We start from the raw sequence: 19,735 nt of genomic DNA on the forward strand, positions 1-19,735 counted from the left end.
TGGGGATGCACTGCAGAGACTCCAGAGAGTGCACTGGCACCACTGGGGATGCAGTGCAGTGAGTCCAGAGAGTGCACTGGCACCACTGGGGATGCAGTGCAGTGACTCCAGAGAGTGCAATGGCACCACTGGGGATGCAGTGCAGTGAGTCCAGAGAGTGCACTGGCACCACTGGGGATGCAGTACAGTGAGTCCACAGAGTGCACTGGCACCACTGGGGATGCAGTGCAGCGAGTCCAGAGAGTGCACTGGCACCACTGGAGATGCACTGCAGAGACTCCAGAGAGTGCACTGGCACCACTGTGGATGCACTGCAGTGACTCTAGAGAGTGCACCGGCACCAATGGGGATGCAGTGCAGTGAGTCCAGAGAGTGCACTGGCACCACTGGGGAAGCACTGCAGTGACTCCAGAGAGTGCACTGGCACCACTGGGGATGCAGTGCAGTGAGTCCACCGAGTGCCCTGGCACCACTGGGGATGCAGCGCAATGACTACAGAGAGTGCACTGGCACCACTGTGGATGCAGTACAGTGAGTCCACAGAGTACACTGGCACCACTGGGGATGCACTGCAGTGACTCCAGAGAGTGCACTGGCACCACTGGTGATGCAGTGCAGTGAGTCCAGAGAGTGCACTGGCAGCACTGGGGATGCACTGCAGTGACTCCAGAGAGTGCACTGGCACCACTGGGGATGCAGTGCAGTGAGTCCAGAGAGTGCACTGGATCAATTGGGGATGCAGTTCAGTTAGTCCAGAGAGTACACTGGCACCACTGGGGATGCACTGCAGTGAGTCCAGAGAGTGCACTGGCACCACTGGGGATGCAGTATAGTGACTCCAGAGAGTGAACTGGCACCACTGGGGATGCTTGCAGTGAGTCCAGAGAGTGCACTGGCACCACTGGGGATGCACTGCAGTGAGTGCAGAGAGTACACTGGCACCATTGGGGATGTACTGCAGTGAGTCCAGAGAGTGCACTGGCACCACTGGGGATGTAGTACAGTGAGTCCAGAGAGTGCACTGGCACCACTGGGGATGCACTGCAGAGACTCCAGAGAGTGCACTGGCACCACTGGGGATGTAGTGCAGTGAGTCCAGAGAGTGCACTGGCACCTCTGGGGATGCAGTGCAGTGTGTCCAGAGAGTGCACTGGAACCACTGGGGATGCAGTGCAGTGACTCCAGAGAGTGCACTGGCACCACTGGGGATGCAGTGCAGTGAGTCCAGAGAGTGCACTGGCACCACTGGGGATGTAGTGCAGTGAGTCCAGAGAGTGCACTGGCACTACTGGGGATGCACTGCAGTGAGTCCAGAGAGTGCACTGGCACCACTGGGGATGCAGTGTAGTGAGTCCAGAGAGTGCACTTGCACCTTGGGGATGCAGTGCAGTGAGTCCAGAGAGTGCACTGGCACCACTGGGGATGCACTGCAGTGAGTCCAGAGAGTGCACTGGCACCACTGGGGATGCACTGCAGTGAGTCCATAGAGTGCACTGGCACCACTGGGGATGCAGTGCAGTGACTCCAGAGAGTGCACTGGCACCACTGGGGATGCACTGCAGTGAGTCCAGAGAGTGCACTGGCACCACCCTGGATGCAGTGCGGTGAGTCCAGAGAGTGCACTGGCACCCTGGGGATGCAGTACAGTGAGTCCACAGAGTGCACTGGCACCACTGGGGATGCACTGCAGAGACTCCAGAGAGTGCACTGGCACCACTGGGGATGCAGTGCAGTGAGTCCAGAGAGTGCACTGGCACCACTGGGGATGCAGTGCAGTGACTCCAGAGAGTGCAATGGCACCACTGGGGATGCAGTGCAGTGAGTCCAGAGAGTGCACTGGCACCACTGGGGATGCAGTACAGTGAGTCCACAGAGTGCACTGGCACCACTGGGGATGCAGTGCAGCGAGTCCAGAGAGTGCACTGGCACCACTGGAGATGCACTGCAGAGACTCCAGAGAGTGCACTGGCACCACTGTGGATGCACTGCAGTGACTCTAGAGAGTGCACCGGCACCAATGGGGATGCAGTGCAGTGAGTCTAGAGAGTGCACTGGCACCACTGGGGAAGCACTGCAGTGACTCCAGAGAGTGCACTGGCACCACTGGGGATGCAGTGCAGTGAGTCCACCGAGTGCCCTGGCACCACTGGGGATGCAGCGCAATGACTACAGAGAGTGCACTGGCACCACTGGGGATGCAGTGCAGTGAGTCCAGAGAGTGCACTGGCACCACAGGGGATGCAGCTCAGTGAGTCCAGAGAGTGCACTGGCACCAAATGGGGATGAAGTGCTGTAAGTCCAGAGAGTGCACTGGCACCACTGGGGATGCACTGCAGTGAGTCCAGAGAGTGCACTGGCACCACTGGGGATGCACTGCAGTGAGTGCAGAGAGTATACTGGCAAAATTTGGGATGTACTGCAGTGAGTCCAGAGAGTGCACTGGCACCACTGGGGATGCAGTGCTGTGAGTCCAGAGAGTGCACTGGCACCACTGGGGATGCAGTACAGTGAGTCCACAGAGTGCACTGGCACCACTGGGGATGCACTGCAGAGACTCCAGAGAGTGCACTGGCACCACTGGGGATGCAGTGCAGTGAGTCCAGAGAGTGCACTGGCACCACTGGGGATGCACTGCAGTGAGTGCAGAGAGTGCACTGGCACCACTGGTGATGCAGTGCAGTGACTCCAGAGAGTGCACTGGCACCACTGGGGATGCAGTGCAGTGAGTCCAGAGAGTGCACTGGCACCACTGGGGATGCAGCGCAGTGAGTCCAGAGAGTGCACTGGCACCACTGGGGATGCAGTGCAGTGAGTCCAGAGAGTGCACTGGCACCACTGGGGATGCAGTGCAGTGACTCCAGAGAGTGCACTGGCACCACTGGGGATGCAGTGCGGTTAGTCCAGAGAGTGCACTGGCACCACTGGGGATGCAGTACAGTGAGTTCACAGAGTGCAATGGCACCACTGGGGATGCAGTGCAGTGAGTCCAGAGAGTGCACTGGCACCACTGGGGATGCAGTGCAGTGAGTCCAGAGAGTGCACTGGCACCACTGGGGATGCAGTACAGTGACTCCAGAGAGTGAACTGGCACCACTGGGGATGCACTGCAGTGAGTCCAGAGAGTGCACTGGCACCACTGGGGATGCACTGCAGTGAGTGCAGAGAGTACACTGGCACCATTGGGGATGTACTGCAGTGAGTCCAGAGAGTGCACTGGCACCACTGGGGATGCAGTGCAGTGAGTCCAGAGAGTGCACTGGCACCACTGGGAATGCACTGCGGTGAGTCCAGAGAGTGCACTGGCACCACTGGGGATGCAGTGTAGTGAGTGCAGAGAGTGCACTGGCACCTTGGGGATGCAGTGCAGTGAGTCCAGAGAGTGCATTGGCACCACTGGGGATGCACAGCAGTGAGTCCACAGAGTGCACTGGCACCACTGGGGATGCACTGCAGTGAGTCCATAGAGTGCACTGGCACCATTGGGGATGCACTGAAATTGCTCCTGAGAGTGCACTGGCCCCACCGGGGATGCAGTGCAGTGAGTCCAGAGAGTGCACTGGTACCACTGGGGATGCAGCGCAATGACTACAGAGAGTGCACTGGCACCACTGGGGATGCAGTGCTGTGAGTCCAGAGAGTGCACTGGCACCACTGGGGATGCAGTGCAGTGAGTCCAGAGAGTGCACTGGCACCACTGGGGATGCACTGCAGTGAGTCCAGAGAGTGCACTGGCACCACTCTGGATGCAGTGCAGTGAGTCCAGAGAGTGCTCTGGATCAATTGGGGATGCAGTTCAATTAGTCCAGAGAGTACACTGGCACCACTGGGGATGCACTGCAGTGAGTCCAGAGAGTGCACTGGCACCACTGGGGATGCAGTACAGTGACTCCAGAGAGTGAACTGGCACCACTGGGGATGCACTGCAGTGAGTCCAGAGAGTGCACTGGCACCACTGGGGATGCACTGCAGTGAGTCCAGAGAGTACAATGGCACCATTGGGGATGTACTGCAGTGAGTCCAGAGAGTGCACTGGCACCACTGGGGATGCAGTACAGTGAGTCCACAGAGTGCACTGGCACCACTGGGGATGCACTGCAGAGACTCCAGAGAGTGCGCTGGCACCACTGGGGATGCACTGCAGTGACTCTAGAGAGTGCACTAGCACCACTGGGGAAGCACTGCAGTGACACCAGAGAGTGCACTGGCACCACTGGGGATGCAGAGCAGTGAGTCCAGAGAGTGCACTGGCACCACTGGGGAAGCACTGCAGTGACTCCAGAGAGTGCACTGGCAAAACTGGGGATGCAGTACAGTGAGTCCACAGAGTGCACTGGCACCACTGGGGATGCACTGCAGAGACTCCAGAGAGTGCACTGGCACCACTGGGGATGCAGTGCAGTGAGTCCAGAGAGTGCACTGGCACCACTGGGGATGCACTGCAGTGACTCCAGAGAGTGCACTGGCACCACTGGGGATGCAGTGCGGTGAGTCCAGAGAGTGCACTGGCACTACTGGAGATGCAGTGCAGTGAGTCCAGAGAGTGCACTGGCACCACTGTGGATGCAGTACAGTGAGTCCACAGAGTGCACTGGCACCACTGGGGATGCACTGCAGTAACTCCAGAGAGTGCACTGGCACCACTGGGGATGCAGTGCAGTGACTCCAGAGAGTGCACTGGTTCAATAGGGGATGCAGTTCAGTTAGTCCAGAGAGTGCACTGGCACCACTGGGGATGCACTGCAGTGAGTCCAGAGAGTGCACTGGCACCACTGGGGATGCACTGCAGTGAGTGCAGAGAGTACACTGGCACCATTGGGGATGTACTGCAGTGAGTCCAGAGAGTGCACTGGCACCACTGGGGATGCAGTACAGTGAGTCCACAGAGTGCACTGGCACCACTGGTGATGCACTGCAGAGACTCCAGAGAGTGCACTGGCACCACTGGGGATGCAGTGCAGTGAGTCCAGAGAGTGCACTGGCACCACTGGGGATGCACTGCAGTGTGTCCAGAGAGTGCACTGTCAGCACTGGGGATGCAGTGCAGTGAGTCCAGAGAGTGCACTGTCAGCACTGGGGATGCAGCGCAATGACTACAGAGAGTGCACTGGCACCACTGGGGATGCAGTGCAGTGAGTCCACAGAGTGCACTGGCACCACTGGGGATGCACTGCAGTGAGTCCAGAGAGTGCACTGTCAGCACTGGGGATGCACTGCAAAGAGTCCATAGAGTGCACTGGCCCCACTGGGGATGCACTGCAGTGAGTCCACAGAGTGCACTGGCACCACTCTGGATGCAGTGCGGTGAGTCCAGAGAGTGCACTGGCACCACTCTCGATGCAATGCGGTGAGTCCAGAGAGTGCACTGGCATCCTGGGGATGCAGTACAGTGAGTCCACAGAGTGCACTGGCACCACTGGGGATGCACTGCAGAGACTCCAGAGAGTGCACTGGCACCACTGGGGATGCAGTGCAGTGAGTCCAGAGAGTGCACTGGCACCACTGGAGATGCAGTGCAGTGACTCCAGAGAGTGCATTGGCACCACTGGGGATGCAGTGCAGTGCGTCCAGAGAGTGCACTGGCACCACTGGGGATGCAGTACAGTGAGTCCACAGAGTGCACTGGCACCACTGGGGATGCAGTGCAGCGAGTCCAGAGAGTGCACTGGCACCACTGGAGATGCACTGCAGAGACTCCAGAGAGTGCACTGGCACCACTGGGGATGCACTGCAGTGACTCTAGAGAGTGCACCGGCACCACTGTGGATGCACTGCAGTGAGTCCAGAGAGTGCACTGGCACCACTGGGGAAGCACTGCAGTGACTCCAGAGAGTGCACTGGCACCACTGGGGATGCAGTGCAGTGAGTCCACCGAGTGCCCTGGCACCACTGGGGATGCAGCGCAATGACTACAGAGAGTGCACTGGCACCACTGGGGATGCAGTGCAGTGAGTCCAGAGAGTGCACTGGCACCACTGGGGATGCAGCGCAGTGAGTCCAGAGAGTGCACTGGCACCAAATGGGGATGCAGTGCTTTAAGTCCAGAGAGTGCACTGGCACCACTGGGGATGCACTGCAGTGAGTCCAGAGAGTGCACTGGCACCACTGGGGATGCAGTGCAGTGAGTCCAGAGAGTGCACTGGCACCACTGGGGAAGCACTGCAGTGACTCCAGAGAGTGCACTGGCACCACTGGGGATGCAGTGCAGTGAGTCCACCGAGTGCCCTGGCACCACTGGGGATGCAGCGCAATGACTACAGAGAGTGCACTGGCACCACTGGGGATGCAGTGCAGTGAGTCCAGAGAGTGCACTGGCACCACTGGGGATGCAGCGCAGTGAGTCCAGAGAGTGCACTGGCACCAAATGGGGATGCAGTGCTGTAAGTCCAGAGAGTGCACTGGCACCACTGGGGATGCACTGCAGTGAGTCCAGAGAGTGCACTGGCACCACTGGGGATGCAGTGCAGTGAGTCCAGAGAGTGCACTGGCACCACTGGGGATGCACTGCAGTGACTCTAGAGAGTGCATTTGCACTACTTGGGATGCAGTGCAGTGAGTCCAGAGAGTGCACTGGCACCACTGGGGATGCACTGCAGTGAGTCCAGAGAGTGCACTGGCACCACTGGGGATGCAGTGCAGTGAGTCCAGAGAGTGCACTGGTGCCACTGGGGATGCAGTGCAGTGAGTCCAGAGAGAGCACTGGCACCACTGGGGATGCAGTGCAGTGAGTCCAGAGAGTGCACTGGCACCACTGGGGATGCAGTGCAGTGAGTCCAGAGAGTGCAGTGGCACCACTGGGAATGCAGTGCAGTGAGTCCAGAGAGTGCACTTGCACTACTCTGGATGGACTGCAGTGAGTCCAGAGAGCGCACTGGCACCACTGTGGATGCAGTACAGTGAGTCCACAGAGTGCACTGGGACCACTGGGGATGTACTGCAGTGAGTCCAGAGAGTGCACTGGCACCACTGGGGATGCAGTGCAGTGAGTCCAGAGAGTGCACTGGCACCACTGGGGATGCAGTACAGTGACTCCAGAGAGTGAACTGGCACCACTGGGGATGCACTGCAGTGAGTCCAGAGAGTGCACTGGCACCACTGGGGATGCACTGCAGTGAGTGCAGAGAGTACACTGGCAAAATTGGGGATGTACTGCAGTGAGTCCAGAGAGTGCACTGGCACCACTGGGGATGCAGTGCAGTGAGTCCAGAGAGTGCACTGGCACCACTGGGGATGCACTGCTGTGAGTGCAGAGAGTGCACTGGCACCACTGGGGATGCACTGCAGTGAGTCCAGAGAGTGCACAGGCACCACTGGGGATGTAGTGCAGTGAGTCCAGAGAGTGCACTGGCACCACTGGGGATGCAGCGCAGTGAGTCCAGAGAGTGCACTGGCACCACTAGGGATGCAGGGCAGTGAGTCCAGAGAGTGCACTGGCACCACTGGGGATGCAGTGCAGTGACTCCAGAGAGTGCACTGGCACCACGGGGGATGCACTGCAGTGAGTCCAGAGAGTGCACTGGCACCACTGGGGATGCAGTGCGGTGAGTCCAGAGAGTGCACTGGCACCACTGGGGATGCACTGCAGTGAGTCCAGAGAGTGCACTGGCACCACTGGGGATGCACTGCAGTGACTCTAGAGAGTGCACTGGCACCACTCTGGATGCAGTGCGGTTAGTCGAGAGAGTGCACTGGGACCACTGGGGATGCAGTACAGTGAGTCCACAGAGTGCACTGGCACCACTGGGGATGCAGTGCAGTGAGTCCAGAGAGTGCACTGGCACCACTGGGGATGCAGTGCAGTGAGTCCAGAGAGTGCACTGGCACCACTGGGGATGCAGTGCTGTGAGTCCAGAGAGTGCACTGGCACCACTGGGGATGCACTGCAGTGAGTCCAGAGAGTGCACTGGCACCACTGGGGATGCACTGCAGTGAGTGCAGAGAGTACACTGGCACCATTGGGGATGTACTGCAGTGAGTCCAGAGAGTGCACTGGCACCACTGGGGATGCAGTAAAGTGAGTCCAGAGAGTGCACTGGCACCACTGGGGATGCACTGCAGAGACTCCAGAGAGTGCACTGGCACCACTGGGGATGCAGTGCAGTGAGTCCAGAGAGTGCACTGGCACCACTGGGGATGCACTGCAGTGACTCCAGAGAGTGCACTGGCACCACTGGGGATGCACTGCAGTGAGTCCAGAGAGTGCACTGGCACCACTGGGGATGCACTGCAGTGACTCTAGAGAGTGCACTGGCACCACTCTGGATGCAGTGCGGTTAGTCCAGAGAGTGCACTGGCACCACTGTGTATGCAGTACAGTGAGTCCACAGAGTGCACTGGCACCACTGGGGATGCAGTGCAGTGAGTCCAGAGAGTGCACTGGCACCACTGGGGATGCAGTGCAGTGAGTCCAGAGAGTGCACTGGCACCACTGGGGATGCACTGCAGTGAGTCCAGAGAGTGCACTGGCACCACTCTGGATGCAGTGCAGTGAGTCCAGAGAGTGCTCTGGATCAATTGGGGATGCAGTTCAGTTAGTCCAAAGAGTGCACTGGCACCACTGGGGATGCACTGCAGTGAGTCCAGAGAGTGCACTGGAACCACTGGGGATGCAGTACAGTGACTCCAGAGAGTGAACTGGCACCACTGGGGATGCACTGCAGTGAGTCCAGAGAGTGCACTGGCACCACTGGGGATGCACTGCAGTGAGTGCAGAGAGTACACTGGCACCATTGGGGATGTACTGCAGTGAGTCCAGAGAGTGCACTGGCACCACTGGGGATGCAGTGCAGTGAGTGCAGAGAGTGCACTGGCACCACTGGGGATGCAGTACAGTGAGTCCACAGAGTGCACTGGCACCACTGGGGATGCACTGCAGAGACTCCAGAGAGTGCGCTGGCACCACTGGGGATGCACTGCAGTGACTCTAGAGAGTGCACTGGTACCACTGGGGAAGCACTGCAGTGACTCCAGAGAGTGCACTGGCACCACTGGGGATGCAGAGCAGTGAGTCCAGAGAGTGCACTGGCACCACTGGGGAAGAACTGCAGTGACTCCAGAGAGTGCACTGGCACCACTGGGGATGCAGAGCAGTGAGTCCAGAGAGTGCACTGGCACTACTGGGGATTCAGCGCAGTGAGTCCAGAGAGTGCACTGGAACCACTGGGGATGCAGTGCTGTAAGTCCAGAGAGTGCACTGGCACCACTGGGGATGCACTGCAGTGAGTCCAGAGAGTGCACTGGCACCACTGGGGATGCAATGCGGTGAGTCCAGAGAGTGCACTGGCACCACTCTGGATGCAGTGCGGTGAGTCCAGAGAGTGCACTGGCACCACTGTGGATGCAGTACAGTGAGTCCACAGAGTGCACTGGCACCACTGGGGATGCAGTGCAGTGAGTCCAGAGAGTGCACTGGCACCACTGGGGATGCAGTGCAGTGACTCCAGAGAGTGCACTGGATCAATAGGGGATGCAGTTCAGTTAGTCCAGAGAGTGCACTGGCACCACTGGGGATGCAGTGCAGTGAGTCCAGAGAGTGCACTGGCACCACTGGGGATGCACTGCAGTGAGTGCAGAGAGTACACTGGCACCACTGGGGATGTACTGCAGTGAGTTCAGAGAGTGCACTGGCACCACTGGGGATGCAGTACAGTGAGTCCACAGAGTGCACTGGCACCACTGGGGATGCACTGCAGAGACTCCAGAGAGTGCACTGGCACCACTGGGGATGCAGTTCAGTTAGTCCAGAGAGTGCACTGGCACCACTGGGGATGCAGTGCAGTGAGTCCAGAGAGTGCACTGGCACCACTGGGGATGCAGTGCAGTGAGTGCAGAGAGTACACTGGCACCATTGGGGATGTACTGCAGTGAGTCCAGAGAGTGCACTGGCACCACTGGGGATGCAGTACAGTGACTCCAGAGAGTGAACTGGCACCACTGGGGATGCACTGCAGTGAGTCCAGAGAGTGCACTGGCACCACTGGGGATGCACTGCAGTGAGTGCAGAGAGTACACTGGCAAAATTGGGGATGTACTGCAGTGAGTCCAGAGAGTGCACTGGCACCACTGGGGATGCAGTGCAGTGAGTCCAGAGAGTGCACTGGCACCACTGGGGATGCACTGCTGTGAGTGCAGAGAGTGCACTGGCACCACTGGGGATGCACTGCAGTGAGTCCAGAGAGTGCACAGGCACCACTGGGGATGTAGTGCAGTGAGTCCAGAGAGTGCACTGGCACCACTGGGGATGCAGCGCAGTGAGTCCAGAGAGTGCACTGGCACCACTAGGGATGCAGGGCAGTGAGTCCAGAGAGTGCACTGGCACCACTGGGGATGCAGTGCAGTGACTCCAGAGAGTGCACTGGCACCACGGGGGATGCACTGCAGTGAGTCCAGAGAGTGCACTGGCACCACTGGGGATGCAGTGCGGTGAGTCCAGAGAGTGCACTGGCACCACTGGGGATGCACTGCAGTGAGTCCAGAGAGTGCACTGGCACCACTGGGGATGCACTGCAGTGACTCTAGAGAGTGCACTGGCACCACTCTGGATGCAGTGCGGTTAGTCGAGAGAGTGCACTGGGACCACTGGGGATGCAGTACAGTGAGTCCACAGAGTGCACTGGCACCACTGGGGATGCAGTGCAGTGAGTCCAGAGAGTGCACTGGCACCACTGGGGATGCAGTGCAGTGAGTCCAGAGAGTGCACTGGCACCACTGGGGATGCAGTGCTGTGAGTCCAGAGAGTGCACTGGCACCACTGGGGATGCACTGCAGTGAGTCCAGAGAGTGCACTGGCACCACTGGGGATGCACTGCAGTGAGTGCAGAGAGTACACTGGCACCATTGGGGATGTACTGCAGTGAGTCCAGAGAGTGCACTGGCACCACTGGGGATGCAGTAAAGTGAGTCCAGAGAGTGCACTGGCACCACTGGGGATGCACTGCAGAGACTCCAGAGAGTGCACTGGCACCACTGGGGATGCAGTGCAGTGAGTCCAGAGAGTGCACTGGCACCACTGGGGATGCACTGCAGTGACTCCAGAGAGTGCACTGGCACCACTGGGGATGCACTGCAGTGAGTCCAGAGAGTGCACTGGCACCACTGGGGATGCACTGCAGTGACTCTAGAGAGTGCACTGGCACCACTCTGGATGCAGTGCGGTTAGTCCAGAGAGTGCACTGGCACCACTGTGTATGCAGTACAGTGAGTCCACAGAGTGCACTGGCACCACTGGGGATGCAGTGCAGTGAGTCCAGAGAGTGCACTGGCACCACTGGGGATGCAGTGCAGTGAGTCCAGAGAGTGCACTGGCACCACTGGGGATGCACTGCAGTGAGTCCAGAGAGTGCACTGGCACCACTCTGGATGCAGTGCAGTGAGTCCAGAGAGTGCTCTGGATCAATTGGGGATGCAGTTCAGTTAGTCCAAAGAGTGCACTGGCACCACTGGGGATGCACTGCAGTGAGTCCAGAGAGTGCACTGGAACCACTGGGGATGCAGTACAGTGACTCCAGAGAGTGAACTGGCACCACTGGGGATGCACTGCAGTGAGTCCAGAGAGTGCACTGGCACCACTGGGGATGCACTGCAGTGAGTCCAGAGAGTACACTGGCACCATTGGGGATGTACTGCAGTGAGTCCAGAGAGTGCACTGGCACCACTGGGGATGCAGTGCAGTGAGTGCAGAGAGTGCACTGGCACCACTGGGGATGCAGTACAGTGAGTCCACAGAGTGCACTGGCACCACTGGGGATGCACTGCAGAGACTCCAGAGAGTGCGCTGGCACCACTGGGGATGCACTGCAGTGACTCTAGAGAGTGCACTGGTACCACTGGGGAAGCACTGCAGTGACTCCAGAGAGTGCACTGGCACCACTGGGGATGCAGAGCAGTGAGTCCAGAGAGTGCACTGGCACCACTGGGGAAGAACTGCAGTGACTCCAGAGAGTGCACTGGCACCACTGGGGATGCAGAGCAGTGAGTCCAGAGAGTGCACTGGCACTACTGGGGATTCAGCGCAGTGAGTCCAGAGAGTGCACTGGAACCACTGGGGATGCAGTGCTGTAAGTCCAGAGAGTGCACTGGCACCACTGGGGATGCACTGCAGTGAGTCCAGAGAGTGCACTGGCACCACTGGGGATGCAATGCGGTGAGTCCAGAGAGTGCACTGGCACCACTCTGGATGCAGTGCGGTGAGTCCAGAGAGTGCACTGGCACCACTGTGGATGCAGTACAGTGAGTCCACAGAGTGCACTGGCACCACTGGGGATGCAGTGCAGTGAGTCCAGAGAGTGCACTGGCACCACTGGGGATGCAGTGCAGTGACTCCAGAGAGTGCACTGGATCAATAGGGGATGCAGTTCAGTTAGTCCAGAGAGTGCACTGGCACCACTGGGGATGCAGTGCAGTGAGTCCAGAGAGTGCACTGGCACCACTGGGGATGCACTGCAGTGAGTGCAGAGAGTACACTGGCACCACTGGGGATGTACTGCAGTGAGTTCAGAGAGTGCACTGGCACCACTGGGGATGCAGTACAGTGAGTCCACAGAGTGCACTGGCACCACTGGGGATGCACTGCAGAGACTCCAGAGAGTGCACTGGCACCACTGGGGATGCAGTGCAGTGAGTCCAGAGAGTGCACTGGCACCACTGGGGATGCACTGCAGTGTGTCCAGAGAGTGCACTGTCAGCACTGGGGATGCAGTGCAGTGAGTCCAGAGAGTGCACTGTCAGCACTGGGGATGCAGTGCAGTGAGTCCAGATAGTGCACTGGCACCACTGGAGATGTAGTGCAGTGAGTCCACAGAGTGCACTGGCACCACTGGGGATGCAGTGCAGTGACTCCAGAGAGTGCACTGGCACCACTGGGGATGCACTGCAGTGAGTCCATAGAGTGCACTGGCCCCACTGGGGATGCACTGCAGTGAGTCCAGAGGGTGCACTGGCCCCACTGGGGATGCAGTGCAGTGAGTCCAGAGATTACACTGGCACCACTGGGGATGCAGCGCAATGACTACAGAGAGTGCACTGGCACCACTGGGGATGCAGTGCTGTGAGTCCAGAGAGTGCACTGGCACCACTGGGGATGCAGTGCAGTGAGTCCAGAGAGTGCACTGGCACCACTGGGGATGCAGTGCAGTGAGTCCAGAGAGTGCACTGGCACCACTCTGGATGCAGTGCGGTGAGTCCAGAGAGTGCACTGGTGCCACTGGGGATGCAGTGCAGTGAGTCCACAGAGTGCACTGGCACCACTGGGGATGCAGTGCGGTGAGTCCAGAGAGTGCACTGGCACCACTGGGGATGCAGTACAGTGAGTCCACAGAGTGCACTGGCACCACTGGGGATGCAGTGCAGTGAGTCCATAGAGTGCACTGGCACCACTGGGGATGCAGTACAGTGACTCCAGAGAGTGAACTGGCACCACTGGGGATGCACTGCAGTGAGTCCAGAGAGTGCACTGGCACCACTGGGGATGCACTGCAGTGAGTGCAGAGAGTACACTGGCACCATTGGGGATGTAGTGCAGTGAGTCCAGAGAGTGCACTGGCACCACTGTGGATGCAGTGCAGTGAGTCCAGAGAGTGCACTGGCACCACTGGGGATGCAGTACAGTGAGTCCATAGAGTGCACTGGCACCACTGGGGATGCACTGCAGAGACTCCAGAGAGTGCACTGGCACCACTGGAGATGCACTGCAGTGACTGTAGAGAGTGCACCGGCACCACTGGGGATGCAGTGCAGTGAGTCCAGAGAGTGCACTGGCACCACTGGGGAAGCACTGCAGTGAAACCAGAGAGTGCACTGGCACCACTGGGGATGCAGTGCAGTGAGTCCAGAGAGAGCCCTGGCACCACTGGGGATGCAGCGCAATGACTACAGAGAGTGCACTGGCACCACTGGGGATGCAGTGCAGTGAGTCCAGAGAGTGCACTGGCACCACTGGGGATGCAGCGCAGTGAGTCCAGAGAGTGCACTGGCACCACTCTGGATGCAGTGCGGTGAGTCCAGAGAGTGCACTGGCACCACTGTGGATGCAGTAGAGTGAGTCCACAGAGTGCACTGGGACCACTGGGGATGCACTGCAGTGACTCCAGAGAGTGCACTGGCACCACTGGTGATGCAGTGAAGTGAGTCCAGAGAGTGCACTGGATCAATTGGGGATGCAGTTCACTTAGTCCAGAGAGTGCACTGGCACCACTGGGGATGCAGTGCAGTGAGTCCATAGAGTGCACTGGCACCACTGCGGATGCAGTACAGTGACTCCAGTGAGTGCACTGGCACCACTGGGGATGCACTGCAGTGAGTCCAGAGAGTGCACTGGCACCACTGGGGATGCACTGCAGTGAGTGCAGAGAGTGCACTGGCACCACTGGGGATGCAGTGCTGTGAGTCCAGAGAGTGCACTGGCACCACTGGGGATGCACTGCATTGACTCTAGAGAGTGCACTGGCACCACTGGGGATGCAGTGCAGTGAGTCCACAGAGTGCACTGGCACCACTGGGGATGCAGTGCAGTGAGTCCAGAGAGTGCACTGGCACCACTGGGGATGCACTGCAGTGAGTCCAGAGAGTGCACTGGCACCACTGGGGATGCAGTGCAGTGAGTCCAGAGAGTGCACTGGCACCACTGGGGATGCAGTGCAGTGAGTCCAGAGAGTGCACTGGCACCACTGGGAATGCAGTGCAGTGAGTCCAGAGAGTGCACTTGCACCACTCTGGATGCAGTGCGGTGAGTCCAGAGAGTGCACTGGCACCACTGTGGATGCAGTACAGTGAGTCCACAGAGTGCACTGGGACCACTGGGGATGCACTGCAATGACTCCAGAGAGTGCACTGGCACCACTGGTGATGCAGTGCAGTGAGTCCAGAGAGTGCACTGGATCAATTGGGGATGCAGTTCACTTAGTCCAGAGAGTGCACTGGCACCACTGGGGATGCAGTACAGTGAGTCCAGTGAGTGCACTGGCACCACTGGGGATGGACTGCAGTGAGTCCAGAGAGTACACTGGCACCATTGGGGATGTACTGCAGTGAGTCCAGAGAGTGCACTGGCACCACTGGGGATGCAGTACAGTGAGTCCACAAGGTGCACTGGCACCACTGGGGATGCACTGCAGAGACTCCAGAGAGTGCACTGGCACCACTGGGGATGCAGTGCAGTGAGTCCAGAGAGTGCACTGGCACCACTGGGGATGCAGTGCTGTGAGTCCAGAGAGTGCACTGGCACCACTGGGGATGCACTGCAGTGAGTCCAGAGAGTGCACTGGCACCACTGGGGATGCACTGCAGTGAGTCCAGAGAGTGCACTGGCACCACTGGGGATGCACTGAAATGACTCCTGAGAGTGCACTGGCCCCACTGGGGATGCAGTGCAGTGAGTCCATAGAGTGCACTGGTACCACTGGGGATGCAGCGCAATGACTACAGAGAGTGCACTGGCACCACTGGGGATGCAGTGCTGTGAGTCCACAGAGTGCACTGGCCCCACTGGGGATGAAGTGCAGTGAGTCCAGAGAGTGCACTGGCACCACTGTGGATGCAGTGCAGTGACTCCAGAGAGTGCACTGGCACCCCTGGGGATGCACTGCAGTGACTCCAGAGAGTGCACTGGCACCATTGGGATGCAGTGCAGTGAGTCCAGAGAGTGCACTGGCACCACTCTGGATGCAGTGCGGTGAGTCCAGAGAGTGCACTGGCGCAACTGTGGATGCAGTACAGTGAGTCCAGAGAGTGCACTGGCACCACTGGGGATGCACTGCAGTGACTCCAGAGAGTGCACTGGCACCACTGGGGATGCACTGCAGAGACTCCAGAGAGTGCACTGGCACCACTGGGGATGCAGTGCAGTGACTCTAGAGAGTGCACTGGCACCACTGGGGAAGCACTGCAGTGACTCCAGAGAGTGAACTGGCACCACTGGGGATGCAGAGCAGTGAGTCCAGAGAGTGTACTGGCACCAATGTAGAGGCACTGCAGTGACTCCAGAGAGTGCACTGGCACCACTGGGGATGCAGAGCAGTGAGTCCAGAGACTGCACTGGCACTACTGGGGATTCAGCGCAGTGAGTCCAGAGAGTGCACTGGCACCACTGGGGATGCAGTGCTGTAAGTCCAGAGAGTGCACTGGCACCACTGGGGATGCACTGCAGTGAGTCCAGAGAGTGCACTGGCACCACTGGGGATGCAGTGCGGTGAGTCCAGAGAGTGCACTGGCACCACTGGGGATGCAGTGCAGTAACTCCAGAGAGTGCACTGGCACCACTGGGGATGCACTGCAGTGAGTCCAGAGAGTGCACTGGCACCACTGGGGATGAACTGCAGTGACTCTAGAGAGTGCACTGGCACCACTGGGGATGCAGTGCAGTGAGTCCAGAGAGTGCACTGGCACCACTGGGGATGCACTGCAGTGAGTCCAGAGAGTGCACTGGCACCACTGGTGATGCAGTGCAGTGAGTCCAGAGAGTGCACTGGCACCACTGTGGATGCAGTGCAGTGAGTCCAGAGAGAGCACTGGCACCACTGGGGATGCAGTGCAGTGAGTCCAGAGAGTGCACTGGCACCACTGGGGATGCAGTGCAGTGAGTCCAGAGAGTGCACTGGATCAATTGGGGATGCAGTACAGTTAGTCCAGAGAGTGCACTGGCACCACTGGGAATGCAGTGCAGTGAGTCCAGAGAGTGCACTGGCACCACTCTGGATGCAGTGCGGTGAGTCCAGAGAGTGCACTGGCACCACTGTAGATGCAGTACAGTGAGTCCACAGAGTACACTGGCACCACTGGGGATGCACTGCAGTGACTCCAGAGAGTGCACTGGCACCACTGGTGATGCAGTGCAGTGAGTCCAGAGAGTGCACTGGCAGCACTGGGGATGCACTGCAGTGACTCCAGAGAGTGCACTGGCACCACTGGGGATGCAGTGCAGTGAGTCCAGAGAGTGCACTGGATCAATTGGGGATGCAGTTCAGTTAGTCCAGAGAGTACACTGGCACCACTGGGGATGCACTGCAGTGAGTCCAGAGAGTGCACTGGCACCACTGGGGATGCAGTACAGTGACTCCAGAGAGTGAACTGGCACCACTGGGGATGCTTGCAGTGAGTCCAGAGAGTGCACTGGCACCACTGGGGATGCACTGCAGTGAGTGCAGAGAGTACACTGGCACCATTGGGGATGTACTGCAGTGAGTCCAGAGAGTGCACTGGCACCCCTGGGGATGTAGTACAGTGAGTCCAGAGAGTGCACTGGCACCACTGGGGATGCACTGCAGAGACTCCAGAGAGTGCACTGGCACCACTGGGGATGTAGTGCAGTGAGTCCAGAGAGTGCACTGGCACCTCTGGGGATGCAGTGCAGTGAGTCCAGAGAGTGCACTGGAACCACTGGGGATGCAGTGTAGTGACTCCAGAGAGTGCACTGGCACCACTAGTGATGCAGTGCAGTGAGTCCAGAGAGTGCACTGGCACCACTGGGGATGTAGTGCAGTGAGTCCAGAGAGTGCACTGGCACCACTGGGGATGCACTGCAGTTAGTCCAGTGAGTGCACTGGCACCACTGGGGATGCAGTGTAGTGAGTCCAGAGAGTGCACTTGCACCTTGGGGATGCAGTGCAGTGAGTCCAGAGAGTGCACTGGCACCACTGGGGATGCACTGCAGTGAGTCCAGAGAGTGCACTGGCACCACTGGGGATGCACTGCAGTGAGTCCATAGAGTGCACTGGCACCACTGGGGATGCAGTGCAGTGAGTCCAGAGAGTGCACTGGCACCACTGGGGATGCACTGCAGTGAGTCCAGAGAGTGCACTGGCACCACTGGGGATGCAGCGCAATGACTACAGAGAGTGCACTGGCACCACTGGGGATGCAGTGCTGTGAGTCCAGAGAGTGCACTGGCACCACTTGGGATGCAGTGCAGTGAGTCCAGAGAGTGCACTGGCACCACTGGGGATGCACTGCAGTGAGTCCAGAGAGTGCACTGGCACCACTCTGGATGCAGTGCGGTGAGTCCAGAGAGTGCACTGGCACCACTCTGGGTGCAGTGCGGTGAGTCCAGAGAGTGCACTGGCACCCTGGGGATGCAGTACAGTGAGTCCACAGAGTGCACTGGCACCACTGGGGATGCACTGCAGAGACTCCAGAGAGTGCACTGGCACCACTGGGGATGCAGTGCAGTGAGTCCAGAGAGTGCACTGGCACCACTGGGGATGCAGTGCAGTGACTCCAGAGAGTGCAATGGCACCACTGGGGATGCAGTGCAGTGAGTCCAGAGAGTGCACTGGCACCACTGGGGATGCAGTACAGTGAGTCCACAGAGTGCACTGGCACCACTGGGGATGCAGTGCAGCGAGTCCAGAGAGTGCACTGGCACCACTGGAGATGCACTGCAGAGACTCCAGAGAGTGCACTGGCACCACTGGGGATGCACTGCAGTGACTCTAGAGAGTGCACCGGCACCAATGGGGATGCAGTGCAGTGAGTCCAGAGAGTGCACTGGCACCACTGGGGAAGCACTGCAGTGACTCCAGAGAGTGCACTGGCACCACTGGGGATGCAGTGCAGTGAGTCCATAGAGTGCCCTGGCACCACTGGGGATGCAGCGCAATGACTACAGAGAGTGCACTGGCACCACTGGTGATGCAGTGCAGTGAGTCCAGAGAGTGCACTGGCACCACAGGGGATGCAGCGCAGTGAGTCCAGAGAGTGCACTGGCACCAAATGGGGATGCAGTGCTGTAAGTCCAGAGAGTGCACTGGCACCACTGGGGATGCACTGCAGTGAGTCCAGAGAGTGCACTGGCACCACTAGGGATGCAGTGCAGTGACTCCAGAGAGTGCACTGGCACCACTGGGGATGCACTGCAGTGACTCTAGAGAGTGCATTGGCACCACTGGGGATTCAGTGCAGTGAGTCCAGAGAGTGCACTGGCACCACTGGGGATGCACTGCAGTGAGTCCAGAGAGTGCACTGGCACCACTGGGGATGCACTGCAGTGAGTGCAGAGAGTGCAATGGCACCACTGGGGATGCAGTGCAGTGAGTCCAGAGAGTGCACTGGCACCACTGGGGATGCAGTACAGTGAGTCCACAGAGTGCACTGGCACCACTGGGGATGCAGTGCAGCGAGTCCAGAGAGTGCACTGGCACCACTGGAGATGCACTGCAGAGACTCCAGAGAGTGCACTGGCACCACTGGGGATGCACTGCAGTGACTCTAGAGAGTGCACCGGCACCAATGGGGATGCAGTGCAGTGAGTCCAGAGAGTGCACTGGCACCACTGGGGAAGCACTGCAGTGACTCCAGAGAGTGCACTGGCACCACTGGGGATGCAGTGCAGTGAGTCCATAGAGTGCCCTGGCACCACTGGGGATGCAGCGCAATGACTACAGAGAGTGCACTGGCACCACTGGTGATGCAGTGCAGTGAGTCCAGAGAGTGCACTGGCACCACAGGGGATGCAGCGCAGTGAGTCCAGAGAGTGCACTGGCACCAAATGGGGATGCAGTGCTGTAAGTCCAGAGAGTGCACTGGCACCACTGGGGATGCACTGCAGTGAGTCCAGAGAGTGCACTGGCACCACTAGGGATGCAGTGCAGTGACTCCAGAGAGTGCACTGGCACCACTGGGGATGCACTGCAGTGACTCTAGAGAGTGCATTGGCACCACTGGGGATTCAGTGCAGTGAGTCCAGAGAGTGCACTGGCACCACTGGGGATGCACTGCAGTGAGTCCAGAGAGTGCACTGGCACCACTG

This window comes from Anser anser, assembly GCF_964211835.1.
Source record: "Anser anser genome assembly, contig: HAP1_SCAFFOLD_71, whole genome shotgun sequence".
In the NCBI taxonomy this organism is placed as follows: domain Eukaryota; kingdom Metazoa; phylum Chordata; class Aves; order Anseriformes; family Anatidae; genus Anser; species Anser anser.